This window comes from Talpa europaea, assembly GCF_964194135.1.
Source record: "Talpa europaea genome assembly, chromosome: 12".
In the NCBI taxonomy this organism is placed as follows: Eukaryota; Metazoa; Chordata; class Mammalia; order Eulipotyphla; family Talpidae; genus Talpa; species Talpa europaea.
This window is the reverse complement of record NC_140079.1, coordinates 86,953,313-86,970,323: the sequence shown is the minus strand read 5'-3', so window position 1 is coordinate 86,970,323 and position 17,011 is coordinate 86,953,313. Positions and strand designations below refer to the sequence as shown.

Here is a 17,011-nt window from a genome sequence, read left to right as displayed (position 1 = left end):
GCATTGTTATTGGTATAACTGCCTCACAGTGATCTTCGTGAGGTAAGGTTTTGAGCCAGTTTCCATTCTACATGCCCCAGGGTACCCAGCACAGAGAGGAGAATGGGCAAGCAGGATCCCAGCTCTCTGCCCTCCTCCACTGCACCCTCTTTCATTCCTGCTCTTATGGGTTCCCTAGGCCCCCTGCACAGCTGGCCACCCCTCTCTGTGGGGCACCTCCTGGGTATTACTCTGTGTATTAGAGACGTGGTACGACCCAGTTGCACCTCTTAGCCAGGCCTGGACTTGCACACAACTGAGAGTCAGGGTCTGGGGATCTCCTTAAATTCTGTGCTCTAGGTCCCTCACCTCAGTCCCAGCCTGTTCCCATGACCCTTTGAGACACTCCCTCGAGCATAAACTATAACAGCTTTCCTAGAACAACTATAACCTACCAGGTGTCAGCAGCTGCTCTAGTTGCTCTTCTGTAACACCTCACTGACCTACCCCATGCCCACGCCCTCCCCTCCTTGGGTCTTTGTTCAGATGACAGCTCTCCAGGGAGGCCTTCCTCCCCTGCCCCCAACACATGGCAACACCCCATTCCAGGTTCTTCCTCTGCTGGTAACACCATCTCCCACCTTTGCTTGTTACATGTTCATTCTGCTGTATCCAGGGTCTGGCATGGGCCCAGCACATAGTAGGTGCTCAAGCAATGTCAGGTGACCGAATGAATGGATTCAGCCCCCATAAGCAACTAGCAAGTTACCCAGTGAGTTATTAGCCCTAAGGACACTTCTTTATCCCTGGAAATACAGAGCCCTTTGCAACAACTCAATCCTCAACTGATGCGGCTCAGAAATGCTTTTTTCTTGACTTCCAGAGTGACTTGAGGAAGAAGAGCCCTAGGTGCCTGTGGGCCATTTCCAGGTCACGCCGCACAGTAAATAATTTGACATCCACTTCTTCATTTGGGTTTTTGTAGGGCCAATCAAGGGACAAGTTTCCCATCTCAAAGCCATTCATGAAGCCTAAATAATTAATATCAGGACAAAGAGGATGAGTCTGGGCTTCCTCCTGGCTGAAATCGCCTCCCTGAGCTCACCAAGGCTTCAGCCGCGTAGCTACCCCTCTCCAACCTCAGCCTAGCATGGCCAAAAGGATGCCTGCACGCCGCCACTCACAGCCCAGGCCCTCGCCAGGCCCGCCCCACCCTCCTGGGCCTTTCTCCTGGTGGGAAGCACCCAGTGTGAGGGGTGTGGAGAGGCAATTTCCAAAAGTAGAAACCCAAACCCGAGGTGCACACGAAGAGACACTCAGACATAGAGCTAATCAGAGAAATGCAAATTAAGGCAGCGAGACATCACTTCATGCTTTCTACTGATTAGGTGGGCAAACACTGGCAAGCTGGGTACAGCCCGGTGTCGGTCCAGATGTGGGGGTGTGGGACACTCAGTAATGCTGGTGTTCATTCTGCAGATGTAGTAAACCTGCCCTATGACCCCACAGCCCTCACATGTGCCCTGGGAGCACAGGCCTGAGGACGCCCTTCAGGGTCCTTCTCAGAGACTGGGCAGCTTGGAAGGGACAGCACGAACCCCAGGCAGGTGTGGGGTTAGATGTGCTCCAGCTGCCCGGATGTGCCTTAAGCTAGCGTTTAATGCAAACTTAAGTAACCAAACAAGATCTATCACACACGCTGCCGTCAACCGGGCCACTGCTCAGCAAACATCCGGAGACTCCGTTCCTGGGACAGCACAGAGTTCAGCACCCACCAGCACTGAGCCCGGCTCTGCTACTTGCTTTGTCCCGTGGAATATGGGCAGAAGGGGCCAGATACCACCCCCAGCCGAGGCTTGAGAAGTATCACAGATGTCGCTCCCTCCTCTGGTTCTTTTGCTCTTGCTGTGAGAATATCCCCCAGGGAGAGGCTGGCTCCAGAAGGAGAGGGCGCCCGGGGCAGACCTGAACCCACCCCATGGCCTAAGACAAAGCCCACTCAACCCAAAGACCCAAAGCGAGGAAAATAGCCCCTGGCTGTGTAAGCCTTTGAGTTTTGGGGTGATTTATTATACAGAATTATTGCAGCAGTGGCTGACTAATACACCGACTATTTATGTACACGTAAGATATGCAAAAAGTGACACATTTGTAAGAACACACAGAAACATAAACACTTTAAATGGGATTGACGGTTGCCCATATGGAAGAGAAGGGGGTGGGAGGAAGGAACAGGGGTAGAGAGAAGTCAATCAATGAACGGGAGCCTTGCGTGGATCACAGGCCTGATCTGACGGGGGTATCAGCTCAGGCTCTTCCCCTGAGTCCCTGCCTCACCAAAAACAAGTCCTGTTGGACAGGGGCCTAGAACAGACCTGGGGGAGTCCACAGGCCGAGCTCGGCAAGTACTGGTTTATCCAGTGAGTAGGATAGCAACCATCAAAAGCTTTTGTCAATCAAACTCAGATCCTCCCTCCGGAAGGAAGCATGTCAGAACACAAGAACTCAAATGCCTGGGATGGGGGCTGGGTGGGGGGTTCTTGTCCCCTTTACCTCTGAGAGGCTCAGAAACAGGCCCAGGTCCGGCAGCTCTAAGCGCTGGGCCCAGTGTGGGTCCCTCGGCAGAGTCCAGCCCGCCTCACCCCCTCCACAAACGCCAGTGCCGGGAAGACGGGCACGGGAGTGGAGCTAAATTAAATCCTCCTCACCCTGTCTGCTAGTTTATTTGTCAACTTCAGTCCTAAAGCGACATTGATGAGAACTCCGCGGGAAGTAATGAGACAGCAGAAGGAAGGTACACGCGGCCCAGAAGGCACGCCACCACCGTCCTGCTCAGCCGGCTGGGCCTTTCCGCGGGTGATGAGGGCCTCTCCTCCTCGCATTCATTTAATCTAAATGAACCTCCAGGGGAGAAGCGCCCTGGAGGCGCAGGAAGGGGAGGAAGGCCTTAAAAGCCCTGAATTTCATCTCCAAAGAAGTGGAGAATGGGAAGTGGAGGATCCTAGAACTGAGGCCAAGGGCGCCCCCACAGAGCCCTACTTCTGGAGGGCAGCCAGCCCTGGGCCAGTGGCGACACTTCGCAGTGTGAGTGTGAAGGATGTGCTGACCCCCTAGAGCCCCAGCTTCCCCATGTGCAAAATGGGACATGGTAGCCCCTGTGTCCCCGGCTGCCGGAAGAATTCCATGGGACGGCTGGGCACCGTGCCCGGCTCAGCACGGCGGCTCCTGGCTTTGGTGGTTGCCCGGCACCTGGTAGGGCCGAGCCTACCAGGCTACCAGCCCCTGTGCTGGGGCCCTACACCTAATGAAGCAGGCAAGGTAGAGCCCTCACGGAGCTCAGAGGCTCATGTAAACAAGACAGAAGACAAGCAAATGCCTCCAAGGTCATTGCAGAGGTTGCACAATGCGCTTTCAGACAAGGTGGTAGGAAACGCTTCTCCCAGGAGGTGACATTGAGGAAAGACCTGAGCTGTGAAGGTGACTTTATGGACAGCACTGGCCCAAAGAGGACACCCCACCCCCAGCCAACAGTGGCCCTCTGTACTGGGCAGAGCGGGAGGGTGAATGGATCCCCAGGAAGACCCCACTCATGGGTCCTGGCCTTTGAAAGCAGCCAGGGTCCCACCTCCCCAGCTCATCACACCCTGATGGGGGAAAGTTGGGGTTCAAGGCTCTCCTTGGGTTTTTATTTCCAATGCCAACTGCAGTCTATGATGTAGGTTCTCACTATAGGCTCCTCCCGCTGAGTTTGTGGAACAGGGAGTCAAAACCGCAACTGAGCACACACCTGGGCTGGCAGGCCTTTGGTGGGTGTGCAGTGGGAACCCTGCGGAATCAAGCAGGCAACAGTGTTCCGATTTCAAAACAGTAAGAACCCCAAATCTGCAAGCTAGAGGGTGGCAGACACCCCAGCGGGATTGTTGAGTTACTGTAGGGGGATATTTTGAGACATCAGGGGAGGTTTCTCACAGCTTCATGGAGCCCCTCCCCATTCCCCACCTGTCCCCCTGCTGCGTGGAGGGGTGTTGTGGGGGGGGTTGGCAGGGGAGGAGGGGGAGGAGAGGGGTCAGGGTCAGCTCCCAAGTCACTGAGCAAGGCTTTGAAGGGACAAGAACATGGGCTTTTAAGTTCAAAATTCACATTTTTCACTGTAAACACAGTTGGCCCTTGAACAACACGGGGCGAGAGATGCTGACACCCCCCCCCCCCATGCACAGTGGAAAACCCACGAAGAACTTTTGACTCCGCCAAAACTGAAAACTTGGCGGGAAGCCTTGCTGACAAGATGCAGTCGATGGACACATATCCCCTGTGTTACCAGTAGCATAACCTGTCTTCTTACAATACAGTAAACCAGAGGATAGAAAACATTTAGAAAGTCCTAAGGGAGAGGACATACTTTATAGTACTACACTCTGGTTATTGAGACCCTAAAGAAGCCCATCACAGAAGTCCTGACATTATATGATTCTATTCACCTGTGCCCAGAATCGGCAAATCTACCCAGTGGTGGCCTGGGTCCGTGGGGTGGTGCATTGAGAGGTGATGGTTAAAGGAAACAGCGTTTCTTTTCAGGTAAAGAAAATGTTCATAATCTATGGTGGTGATTGTGGCACAATTCACAGAGGAGATTTGAACTGTCGACTTTCAGTGGGCAAACTGCATGATAAATGAATTATATCTTAATAAATTTGTTAGCCCCCCAAATTTTTAATGAAAAAGAAAACATTTGATGGTCTCTGCCTAGTCCCCACTGAGAGGGGCCAGGACAGGGTTAAGCATGATGAGGCCAACCGGACAGACAACAGTGTAGAGAAACCACTTGTCCTTCCTCTCGTGCCCCTAAGTCCCGCCACCCTCCACACTGGGCCCTTCTCTGCCTTTGGCAGAGCACAGCTGACAATCAGAAACGTAAGAGGCCAGAGTGTCTGTGGCCAAGCAGGGGCCAGCACATCCCTGCCAAGAGACGCAAGACGTTTTAAACTCAAAGTGAAATTTCCAGCGAAAGCCTGAGTGCAGCAAAGCCTTGTGGGAGTGAGCCTGGCTCCGGAACCTGGGCCAGGCTGCAGGAGCAGTTCCTGGGCATTGGACCAGGGCTGGGGCTGCAGCCTCCAGGATGCTCCTTTAGAAAGGGGCTCTCTCTTGAGTTTGTAAGACCTGGGGCTTCTGAGCAAGTGTGGGGTCTCAGGCTCGAGATCCTTGCTCACGGCTTGAGCCCTCTGCTCCTCACACAGGCTAGAGGTGGCAGGTTTGGGGGTTCTGAGTTACATCCCAGACTTTGCAGTGCCTCCAGGGAGCCTGGCAGATGGCTGCAAATGATGAGACTGCAGGAGCCAGCAGATGGGATGCATGAGGAGCAGAGGGTGCCCTGGATCAGCTATGGGTCCCCTCAGCTGCCACCTCCCTCTGCTCCTGGCAGCTGTGAACCAATGGGCCACCTGGCTGGGCCAGAACACACAGCAGAGCAGACGAAAGAACTTCCTGGGCTGGAGGAGCCAGCCAGAGTGGAAAGGCCAGTGAGGGGTGGCAGAAATAGCATGGATGGATGGCATAATCGCTTTGCTGTATGACCTCAAGCAAGTGGCTCAACTTCTCTGAGTCTGTGTCATTGGTTGTCAGCCAGAGATAACATAAGAATGATTGAAAGAATGAAATGAAACAAGGCATGTGGACATATCTAGCAGTGACTAGAATTCTGTGCATTAGTCACTAAAGTTTAGTTGAATGTTGGGTAGAAAGAGATGCAAACCGAGTTACCTTCCAAGTGGCTTTCCAGTTGGCCGGGCCAAACCAAGGAGCTGGGGGAAACACAAGAGGATATTTACCTGGCAAGGCTTGAGTCAGGTCTTGTGCCAACTCCCAACGCGGATTATGCCACCTGACAGCAGAAGCCATCCACAGAGTGCACGCTACCCTTCCATTTTACAGTCGAGGAAATGAGCCGTGAAGAGGGGCAGCAGCATGCCCCAGGCCCCACAGCCGGTGAGGCAGAGCAGGGGTTTGAACCCAGAGCCTAGACTCTGCATGGACACTGCTCTCAGAGGCTGCAAGTTTAAATCCCAACACTGCCACTACCTGGTCTTGGAGCAAGTTCCTACCCCAACTAAAGCCTTGATTCCCTGATCTGAAACCTGGGGATAACAATACCACTTATTTTGTGGGCTGTGGAGAGGCCTGAATGGGTAACATGCCAAGAGGGATGGTACAGCAAGTGCTCAATGAGTGTGCCAGGGCCCATAGTGAGGACCCCATTTCTTAGGGACTGGTTTTCAGCAGGCATACTCACTATACTCAACCTGTCCAACCCTATGCCATTCACATAAACCAGATTTGCACAGTGACTTCCAGATTTGCACAGTGAGTTACCTGCACAACTGCACGTGGCCCCCTGATTTGTAGCTGCATGTCTAACTTCATTCAAAGGAGCCATCATGTGTCTAAAGAGAAAGCCCTGTTTGAATTCAGGGCCTACAGCAAATGGAAGGGTCTTGCAAATTCCATCCCAGGCATAGAGATGACCCATAGCCTGGGCCTCTCATCTAGACAGAGACCCAGCCTGTGGAAGGGCTTCCCAGATTGTGGAAAGGGCCACCCTTCAAACCCCTCAGATTCCTTGTGCCTCAGCAAGCCCAATGCCCCCTAACACAGCCAACACCTCTGCTCACAAGCAGGCAAAGGGCTGCATTTAAACATGGATGTAATTTCTCACATCAAAGTATGATAAGACCAAGGAGTCATTTAGAAATTTAAATTACCACTGTTTACACCTAACAGAGTCTTCTCACCATGGAGAAACTGTTTCCAATTACGAGACATGAAAGCTGGCCACTGTTTGGGGTTAATATGACGCTCTCCAAGAGAGTGAGCAGGCGAGACTACCCAGCCACCTAATTACCTGGAAAGATAATCTTGAATAATTGGAATTAGAGCAACTAAAGCAATTATTAGATGTTGTGATCTCCGGGAGCAGGCCTCCACCAGGCACGGGGATTTAATCACTTTTAATAAGAGCACGTAATTAGAGGAATCTAGAAATTCAGAACAGAAAGTGGCAGAACCAGCACTTCAGAATGGGGGAGGTGGGAGGACAGAGGTGATGCTAGGGGAAAAGATGTGGCGGGGCGGGTAGGAAGGAATCCTAGGAGAAAGAACTGAGCAGGAGCTGCCACAAAAGACTTCAGGCGCCTGGTAGGTGAGCCTCACTCTAACCTTAACTTGCTGTGTGACCTTGAGCAAAGCACTTAACCTCTCTGGGTGCCACTTCCTTCCACTCTTCAGTCACACAGTAAATGTCTGTTGTGTATCTGCCACGTGCCAGGCACTGAGGATACTTGGTCTCACCCTTTTGCATGTGTCATTTGTTCTACCAGGAGTGACCTTCCCCAGTGCTCCTTATGCATTAGAAAGAATGCTGATCCTCCTTTTGAGCCCTCCCTACATCACACTTCTCCAAGCAGCCTTCCTGGACTGTCATTATTCCTGCTATACCTTGGGTCCATCTCCACCTCGGTCCCCAATGCACAGATGTGCCTCCGCCTCCTGGCCTGTCTTCTCCACTGGAAGCCTCAAGAGTAGGATCTGTGGGTGATTCTCCTGCCTGTCAGCTCCTGGCACACAGTCTGGCATGGAGGGGTGCAGACCACTAGACAAAGGTGGTCATTCCCGAGCAAGGCCTCAGTCTGTCCTGCCCCCAACAGCTACATGGCACCAGGTACTTTATTGAGAATGGCCAGGAGAGGACCTTCTGGAGGATGACTCCAGAGCCCAGCTGCCTCCACAGGAGGACCAGGGCCACTGGGAGGAAGGGGGATTCTCACACTCAGCCAGGAGGCGGGAAGAGCTATCTCCGAATTTCCCGGGAAAAGCAGGTGAGATGAAATAATGGAAGTAGGAAGCACTCTGGCCGCCTCCTTCCTCTTCATGTCCCCAAGCATCTGGCTCATTGGGTTGAAAGAATAGGAATTCCCACTTGGGTCCTCAGCTACGTACCTGTGACCTGCGAGCGTGGAGGAGGGAATAACTGGCTCAGCCTAGGGGTGTGGGAGGGCGTGATAGAGGCAAGACTTTTGGGTTGGCTCAGGAAGGATGATGGAAAGTTCCTCAGGCAGCCAGGAGTGAAAAGATGGTCCAGGATTTACACACAGGCCAAGGATGTGCGGGCCACCCAGCGTTTTCCGGCCACAGCCAGCAAGCTGACCTGTTTTCAGTTCCAATGTCAGTTTGGGCATCTGTGGAAGTTGGTGTCCCTCTCCCTTCCCTGCTTAGCATGTTCTGATCTATGCATGTTTCAGTTCTGTGACACAAATCAATAAAATGCACTAAATTAAGTGAGCAACAAAATTGTAAATCAATTTCAGAAGGAGAACAGTGGTTGCAGGGAACAAGAGACTATTACAGGGTCTGAAGTGAGAAATGACTCAGCCAAGACTCAGGATGTGGCCACAGAGTCACCACATTGTCACACATCCCTGAAGTATTAAACAAATGAAAACGACAAGCTTTGGAGATTGTTTCACAAAACTTGTGGGCTGGTGGCTGCCAGAAATCCCAGCTCGCTGGGAAATGGATACGGAGCAGGGAAGTCTCGAAACACAGCTTCACCAGGTGGGGCAGGATCCAAGAGCCACGGGCTCCTCTGACCGGGAGTCAGCACCCAGTTTCCCAAACCCAAATGGGCCACCCAGTGTGTCCCTGACTGCTATGCTCTAGGGCATGGGTGCCACAGGAAGGACAAGACCCAGTGCCTGTCCTCAGGAAACGTCCAGTCTGGTGGAGGAGGTCACCTGGACACTCACGGAACCAGTCACCACAGGTACTTCAAGTTTAGAGGTGGCTCAGAAGAGGTCAAGTCCACATGGGTTTTGAAGGATAGAGATGTTTTCAAGGCATATAAGAGATGGTAAAGGTAGAGGGAACAGCATATGCAAAGGCACAGAGGCCTGAGAGGTGATGGCGCCTTCTGGGAAGTGTCATTCAAGGAGGGACGCAGGGCTACAGCACGAGGTCCTTGTCAGAGACCATAGGAGGTGCAGAGAGAAAGGCAGACAGGTGGATCGCAGGGGTCCTGAGCGCCATGCCACAGTGTTCTGTGTGGGTTTGGGGGTGAGGACAGTGTTTTAGGCAGGAGCCTGATTTAGTTAGATTTTCATTTTAGAATGATAATTTAGACTGAAGCATGGGAAACTTTTGTTTTACATTTTATTGACATATCACACACATACCACAAGTGCCTACAGCGTTAAGTGTGCAGTTTGGTGAACTTTTATAAACTAGGACCCAGACTAATAAACAGAAGTCACCAGACGCCAGAAGTCTCTGCATACTCTCCTTCAGCCACATCTGTCTTTCAAGAGCAATCACTATTCTGACTTTCAGCAATATAGATTCATGTTGTCTGTTTCCTACTTTTACATAAAAGGAATCACATAGTTTGTATTCATTTAAATCTGACCTCTTTTGCTCAACATCCATGGTACTGTGGACAACTGTAGACAGTTCATCTTGTTGCTGTATAGTATTCTACTGTGTGCATTGATGGGCATTGAGGATAGGAGTTCAAGCAGCATGGAAAGGCATCTGGGAGGCCAGCAAAGAGATGACTGCTATAATCCAAGGGCAAGGTGATGAGAAGCTGAATTAGGCAGTGGAGAGAGAAAGTAGAGATGCAAGTGTATACACTATATTTCAGAGACAAAAGAAATTGAACTTGTCAAATAATTGAATTTGGAGAAGGAAGAGTTGAGGGTGATTTCTTGGTTTCTGACTAGGGAGACAGCAGATGATGATAAAGACAGGATGAATAAGGAGGAAGGTTAGTGATTCCCACTGGGGACAAGCTGAGTTTTCAGAAGCTGGAGGCATTCAGGAGGGAGCTCAGGATGGAGCTGGAAGTAGAGCCTGGAGGTCAGGGGAAAGATGTGAATCTAAGAAGTCAAAAATGGAATTAAACATGTACAGGCTGGGGCCTCCCTGGTGGCTCAAGGGTTAAGACGCAACCTATGAGGCTGTCTGCAGCCACTGCAGCATGAGTTCGATTCCGGGCCAGCCAGGGAGCAACCCACATGGCACAGCAGACCTCTTCTGTCTTGCCCACTGCTCCCCTCAGCAGCGTACTTTGGTCAATCCACCTGTTCTGTTCTCCACTCTGTCTCTGGTGAATCCTCTCACCCCCCGTACCTCTAGCCTGTATCCCAGCTCTTGTATGCATAAATAAATCAATCTTTTAAAAAATGTACAGGCTAAGTCAACGTTTATCTCTGTTCTCTTCCAACAATAATGATGACAGTAGAGGAATAAGAAAAGCATAAACCCACAGGTCAAGAGATGACAACAGACAAAAGATGTCAACATTTTAAAAACTAGAAAGTTACTGGCTGGCGGTTAATGACCTAGCAGATAAGTGAAGGCTAAAAGTTGACCATGCACACAGAGGAAGCCAGTGAGGACTCCTCAGAAAGTACCTGAAACAGAGACAATGGTCCCAGCTGAGTTTCAGGCTGAAAACCAAGAATTAAAGGACGGGGGCCTCCGTGGTGGTGCAGTGGTTGAGCGCTGGGTTGCGAAGCTGCCCGCAGCCTCTGCAGCGCCGGTTCAATTCCAGCCGCCGGGCAAGGGTCCCACATGGCGCGCTGACCTTTCCTGCCGCCCGCTGCTCCCCTCAGCAGTGTACTTCGGTCCTTCTGCCTGTTCTGTTCCCCTCTCTGGCTCTGGTGAATCCTCTCACCCTCCCATGCTTCTGACTGTACCCAATGCTTGTTTAAATAAATAAATAAATCTTTAATAAAAAAATTAAAGGAATTTAATTAATTTAATTAAAAGAATTAAATTAATTTAATTAATTAATTTAATTAAAAGAATTAAAGGACGCCTACATGTGGGACACTGAGATCAGCCCAGGACCTTTGCCCTATTCACCTCCCAGAATGGGAGGGTAGGTTCATACACTAAGGTTCCTCTTGGGGAAACCAATCAGCTGAAGAGAAAAGGCTGGGTGTGGGCTGACCAGATGGACTTTTTGCATGACTGGAAGCCCATTGATAAGATCCTCCCCACTGGACCAAGAGCTTCCAAATAGCATATTAGGACCTCGCTTTTAAATATGAACATCTGATACTTAAGGAAAACTTATATAAAACAGAACAGAATTAAAATAAATATCCAAAAGAACATGGAAGTGAGATGTTAAATTTTTACAAAAGAAAAGAAAACTTTACAAAAGAAAACTTTAAAAAAAAAAGTAAAATCCTCAAAGAACTATGAGAAGATAGTGTGACTATGAAACAAAGGCAGAACACCATAAAAAGGAACATTCAGCTAACAAGAAAAAGCCCTTAAATTTTTTAATATAACTGTAGACATTTTCAAAATGCAATAGAATGGTTGAAAGATAAAAGTTGAGTAGGGCCTCCCTGGTGCCTCAAGGAGTTAAGTCTCAGCACTGTGAAGCAATCCACAGCACTGTGAAGCAGCATGAGTTCGATCCCCGGGCAGGGAGCTGACCCACATGGCGCAGGTGTAAATAACATTTACATATCATGCTAATATAAACAGTTCATCACTGATTTAACCAACAACTTCAGCATAACTACCCTGGGGAAGTTTAAAAGAAGGAAAGAATGTCAGAGGTGCCGTAAGAGAACTAATATTTATAGCTGAATAATCAACAAATAATGGGAGAAAAAAAGGATAAATGACTGGAGAATGAGCTTAAGGATGTGAAGGTTGGCTCTGGAGAGCAGAAACAGGAAGCAGGCAGCAGCGGGAAAGGGGAATTTTTTCCTTATAGGACTTTTAGTACTTTTGGACTTTTTTTTTTTAAAGATTTATTTTTATTTATTTATACAAGCACTGGGTACAGTCAGAAGCGCGGGAGGGTGAGAGGATTCACCAGAGCCAGAGCGGGGAGCAGAGCAGGCAGAAGGACCGAAGTACACTGCTGAGGGGAGCAGCGGGCGGCAGGAGAGGTCTGCGCGCCATGTGGGACCCTCCTCCGGTGGCCGGGGAGCAGCCGGGGATCCAACCAGCACCGCAGAGGTCGCGGGCAGCTTCGCAACCCAGCTCTCAACCGCTGCGCCACCAGGGAGGCCCACTTTTGGACTTTTTAAATGATATGCGGGAGCACCTTATACTGATACTTTAATTTTTTAAATTAAAATAACTTTTAATATGTCGTAAGTGAAAAGGAGGTGGTTGTCAGAACAACTTGAATAAACCACCCATGAAGAAGGGCACAGGAGGAGCGAGGCTCGCGGAAGGATGGTAGGAATGGGAGGCCGGGAAGGCAGATGGAGGAAAATGAGGGCACACCAAGGAAACAGAAGAGGAGACACAGGAAGGACACAGAGGCGGGAAGGGAGGGGTCGTGGAAGACGAGAGCGGAGCCAGCTTCCAGCGAGCACATCAGGGCACTTGCTCCATCACTGCTCTCAGCTGCTGCAGCGGGATCCAGCTGCACAATGACTGAGAAGCAGGAGTCAGAAGAGCAGTTAGGAGGTTCCTGGCACAGTCTTGATGGCCAGGAACAATCAGGAGAAGCTCATTCACTCACTCATTCATTCTCAGTGAGCGCCCGCCTGCCTGCGAGAGCAAGCTCCACTGGGATTGAGAGCCTGAGGTCTTTCCCCATGTCACACCTTGATGAACAATTTGGGTCAAATCTTTATTGGGGGTCTTGTTAACAGAACAAAGAGTCGAAAACCCAAACATCTACAGTAGGGATCTCAGGTGACCATCCTTTCCTCCCCCAGCTTTTTCCAAGGGAGGGTAGATTCTTTAGCCCTCGTCTGGAGCCCTGACCATGTCTGATAAGCACGCACTTAGCTCTCTTCCCAGTGAGCCACTCCTGGAGGCCAGGGACTTCTACCTCATTCACCTTTACACCCCCACTGCCAAGCCCAGAGCTAGTCACAAAGTAGGTGCTCAGGAAACGTTTGTCGGATTGAAAGGCATGCGTGGAAATGGCTGGCGTGCATTGGTGTTTGGCGAGGGAAGAACCACACCCAAATGTTGGAGAAATAAATAGGTTACTTTTGCATGACAATGACCAGGGGAGACCTTGAGGAACATGTATGCCCACAGACCCAGCTGGACCAGTTCCAGCACCACCAGCTGCTAACAGACCCTATGAGCTTTGGTCAGGCCCACAGGATTTGACTATTATCCAGCCAATATCCACTCACCCTCCAGCCCACACCTTTGTGTGCACTGTGTATTTCTGCCCCATTGAGGCTGGACTTGGCCATGTGACTTGCATGGGATGTTAGTGGGTATGATGCCAACAAAGGTTTAGAGTTTGCTGTGCAGTTAGCATCTTCCTGTTCCTCTATGCGGCCCCCAGAACAAACTCACAAGAAGCAGACTTGAGTGCAATCTACCTCCTGGAACCAAGTCAGCCTACATCAGCCAAACCCACGTCAACCCACAGACTTGAGCAAAAATAAGTGCTGACTGCCTCTGAGTTAGGGGCCAGCCTGTCACACCACCTTGTTGTGGGTATCGTTGAGCAATACACCAGGTCTGAAGATTATCTGGATGGTCACAATTATTTGGTAGAAGAATCTTGCTCCAGTGAAGAGAAGATGAGAAACAGGGAAGACTTGAGGAAGCAGATGGAGAAGCAGGAGAAGCTTCTCTGCAATTTCACATTCCCCGCTGGCAGACATTGCTATTTATCTGCATTTGAACATTTCTTCTTCACAAATTGCCTGAATCCTTTCTTCCTGCACAGCCTCCCATGGCCTGCAGGTAGACTTTGTTAAAGTGTTCACTCCCCTGTCCTACCGATGATGCACCATGCAGACTCAGACCTGGAGGTCCAGGGGTGGAGAAGAGATCACTGTTCTCCCCAGATGTTCCCAACCTTGTGAGGGAGAAAGACATATGTACACATGGCTGTTAATCAACTATGATACAGGTGCTCAGAGTCCAGTGGGGGCTCTAACCTAAATGTCCACCTATAGGAATTGAGTCAATTGTCTCTGTACAGTGGAATATTACAGGATGAACTGTCCCCAAAGAAGAGGGTGAGTTCTCTGTACTGAGATGAAAAACAACCCATCCTCTTACATATACATACATACAACATGTGCACATGTATGTATACATGTATATGTGTCTATCCATGTCTATGATCTATCTTCAAGGACTTATAAATCAAACCAATACTGGTGACTATCTAAGGGTGGTGGGCTTATAGGAGATGGTCATTTCTACACACTCAGGAGTCACAGCTTTTATAACAAGAGTGTGTCCTGTTGAAAATGTTCCTATTTCATTCATTCAACACAGACCACATTTCAGATAGTAAAAGTGATATGAAGCCACAAGGAAGGGAGTGAGAGACTTGGCAGGAGGCAGGCCCACTAAAGGGGATGTCCAAGCAAGTGTCCCCTGAAAACATGACATCCAAACCCAAACCTGAATGAGAGAAGGACCAGCGCTGCAGAGAGCTGAGAGCAATGCTTCAGGAGCAGAGCAAGTGCAAAGGTCCTGAGGCACACACTAGCTTGGCTGACTCAAGGAACAGTAAAGATTTTGGAGAGCTGGAGTGGTGAGGGAGGACAGTTTGCAGGACATGAGATGTCAGGTCTAGGGCGGGATCCTGCTGACCTTGGAGGCCACAATGAGAATGTTGGCTTTTACTCTGAGTGAGATGGGAGCCAAGGAAGGATTTTCAACGAGGAAGTCACATGAGATGATTTATGCTTTATAAAGATCATTCGGCTACAAGTGAGTCAGGGAACAAAAAATGGAAAGAAGTAGCAGTGAAGAGATGATGGCAGGAATCCAGATGAAAAATGGATGTGGCTTAGGCTAGTGGAAAATGAAAAGATATTTCCCATGTGAAACACAAAACTAGAATGCCAGCAAACTAAGAAAAATGCATGTCATGATAAAACACCGATGACAAATATTTTGCTGGGGAAAGGGTAGGGGCGCAGAGGGCAAGATGAGCTGGAGAAATGACCGAGCGGAGGTGCCACTTGAGAAGGGCTTCGAAGATGGACTGTGTTTACAGGTGGACAGAGGACAAAGGACTTCTCTGGACTCAGCTCAGAGGCCTTGGTGGAGGACGGAGGGAAAGTAATAGCCAGCACACACACATCCACACTCACATGCACACATGACATGTTCACGTGTGCTCACACAGTGTGCTCACGTGTGCATTGCACACACCCATGCCAACACGTGCACAAACACCCCCATTCCTCACACACATCTGTGTACCTGCACGTACATGCTCACATGTGCCCACATGCACCTGCCTCCATACCCAGCTCACACGGACTCACCCTCCAGCATGCACATGTGCACATATGCATTCACACACACACAAACACACACACAGTCTCAGAAAGCCTCGCTTTTCAGCAAAAGAACCAGGAAGTTAAGAGCCAGACAAGTCAAGGTCAAATTCAAACACCCTAAGGGCGCGACCTTGGGCACTCGGCTAACTGTGCCGCCGTCCCCTCAGCTGTAAGATGGGCATGAAATGAGCTGGTGTGTGGTGTTCTCAGCACAGCACCTGGCACATGGCGGCACTGCCGGAAGTAAGTGTCCGTGCCGCCATGTCACCCTATTTCACAGACCAGAAAAGAGTCATGGGGACAAGAACCAGGGAGAAAAGTGCACCCTGGGGATATCACCCCTGGGCTCATAAATCAGCATCAGACTCCCTGGAGGGAGGCCCTCATCCCTGCAGCTTGGGTTCCGACCTGTGAAACACAGTGTGGTGAGGACAGGTAGACAGGCACACAGACCCCTGGGAGGGAGGTTCCTGGAGAGGCCAGGGGCTGCCCAGCCAAACCCTGCCATCCCCGAGGTCTGAAATGCCTGAGAGGTAGCAAGTCCACGGAAACCCTTCTGCAACCTGGCAGTGAAGCCAGCCCACTCGGTCCCTTATAAACATTTTTATATGCACAGCCAGAAGGTCCTTGGCCTGAGAGCAAAATCATGAGGCCAGTAAAACACAAAGACACCACCTCTGTGCGGCCCTCCATCCTCGTAAAAAGGCAGGAATAAAGATTTGATGCCTCCTGGGAGGAGGCCCGAGCAACCTGCCTGCTTCTGCTTGTAGATGCCTGGCCACATGCACTGCACACGCATGCACACATATGTTCATGCTCACACGTGGACACACAGGATCAGCCTCGTGACACACAGGCCCCTGGGAGGGGGCTGTCAGAGTTCTGGCCTCCAGGCCCCCAGAACCTCCTGGTGCTGCGGGAAACCACCATCTTGGCCCCACCAGCAGGGGGCGCGAGTGGCCACACATCCTGGACTTGAGAATTCACTGAGCCAAGCATGCCAAGACCCCCATGTGGGCACAGTTTACATGACTGGACTTCTGCCTTGGTTCCCCACCCCAACTCCCAAGACCAGAGCCCTCTCTCTCCATCTCCTGTTGTCTTGACAGCCGTTCCCCTTGGTGGCAGGGGGAGGCATGTGGGGAGGGCCATGACCCTATATCCTGTGGCAGTGCCTCCTCCAGTATTCATTCTCCTGTTATTCCTAATAATAAAACCCTCGCCTCGGCTCCCAGGGATAAAGCCCCAGGCCCCGGCCTCCCTTACAGCTAAGAGTGGCCATGTGACCGGGCCGTGAGCAGGAGGCATGAGGCCCCTTCAGGGACCCTTAGCATGGACATGCCCCCTCTGTCCCTTCGTCTCTGCCCTCCCTCCAGCCTGCTGCACAGGATGCAGAGGTGAGGGCTGGTGCTCCAGCTGCCGCTGTAGGCCAGAAGACAACGTCCACAGGGCGATGGGGAGGGGCGGGTCCTGAGGACTTCAGGGAGCATAACCAGCCTGGATTGCTGGCTTTCAAGCTTTCATAAGAGAAATAAATGAGTTTCTCCAATTATTTGGGGTCACTATTCCTTGCAGCTGAACAGAATCCTGGCTGCTGTACCCCTTGAAGAAGCTGCAGCCTGCACCTAATCATCCCACTGGGCATCACCATGAGCTCAGACTCTGGGGGCTACCCGGTCCTGCACACGAGTGTGACCTCTCAGCCAGGCTGGATGTCCCACGTCTGG

At 50.7% G+C, this 17,011-nt stretch overlaps 1 protein-coding gene across 4 annotated transcripts in view; it reads right to left on the bottom strand.

The window, feature by feature from the left end:
- Nucleotides 1-17,011, bottom strand: part of GSG1L (GSG1 like) — a gene marked incomplete at its 5' end in the record, with an annotated part of 157,720 nt that overhangs the window by 87,810 nt on the left and 52,899 nt on the right. The window lies entirely within an intron of this gene.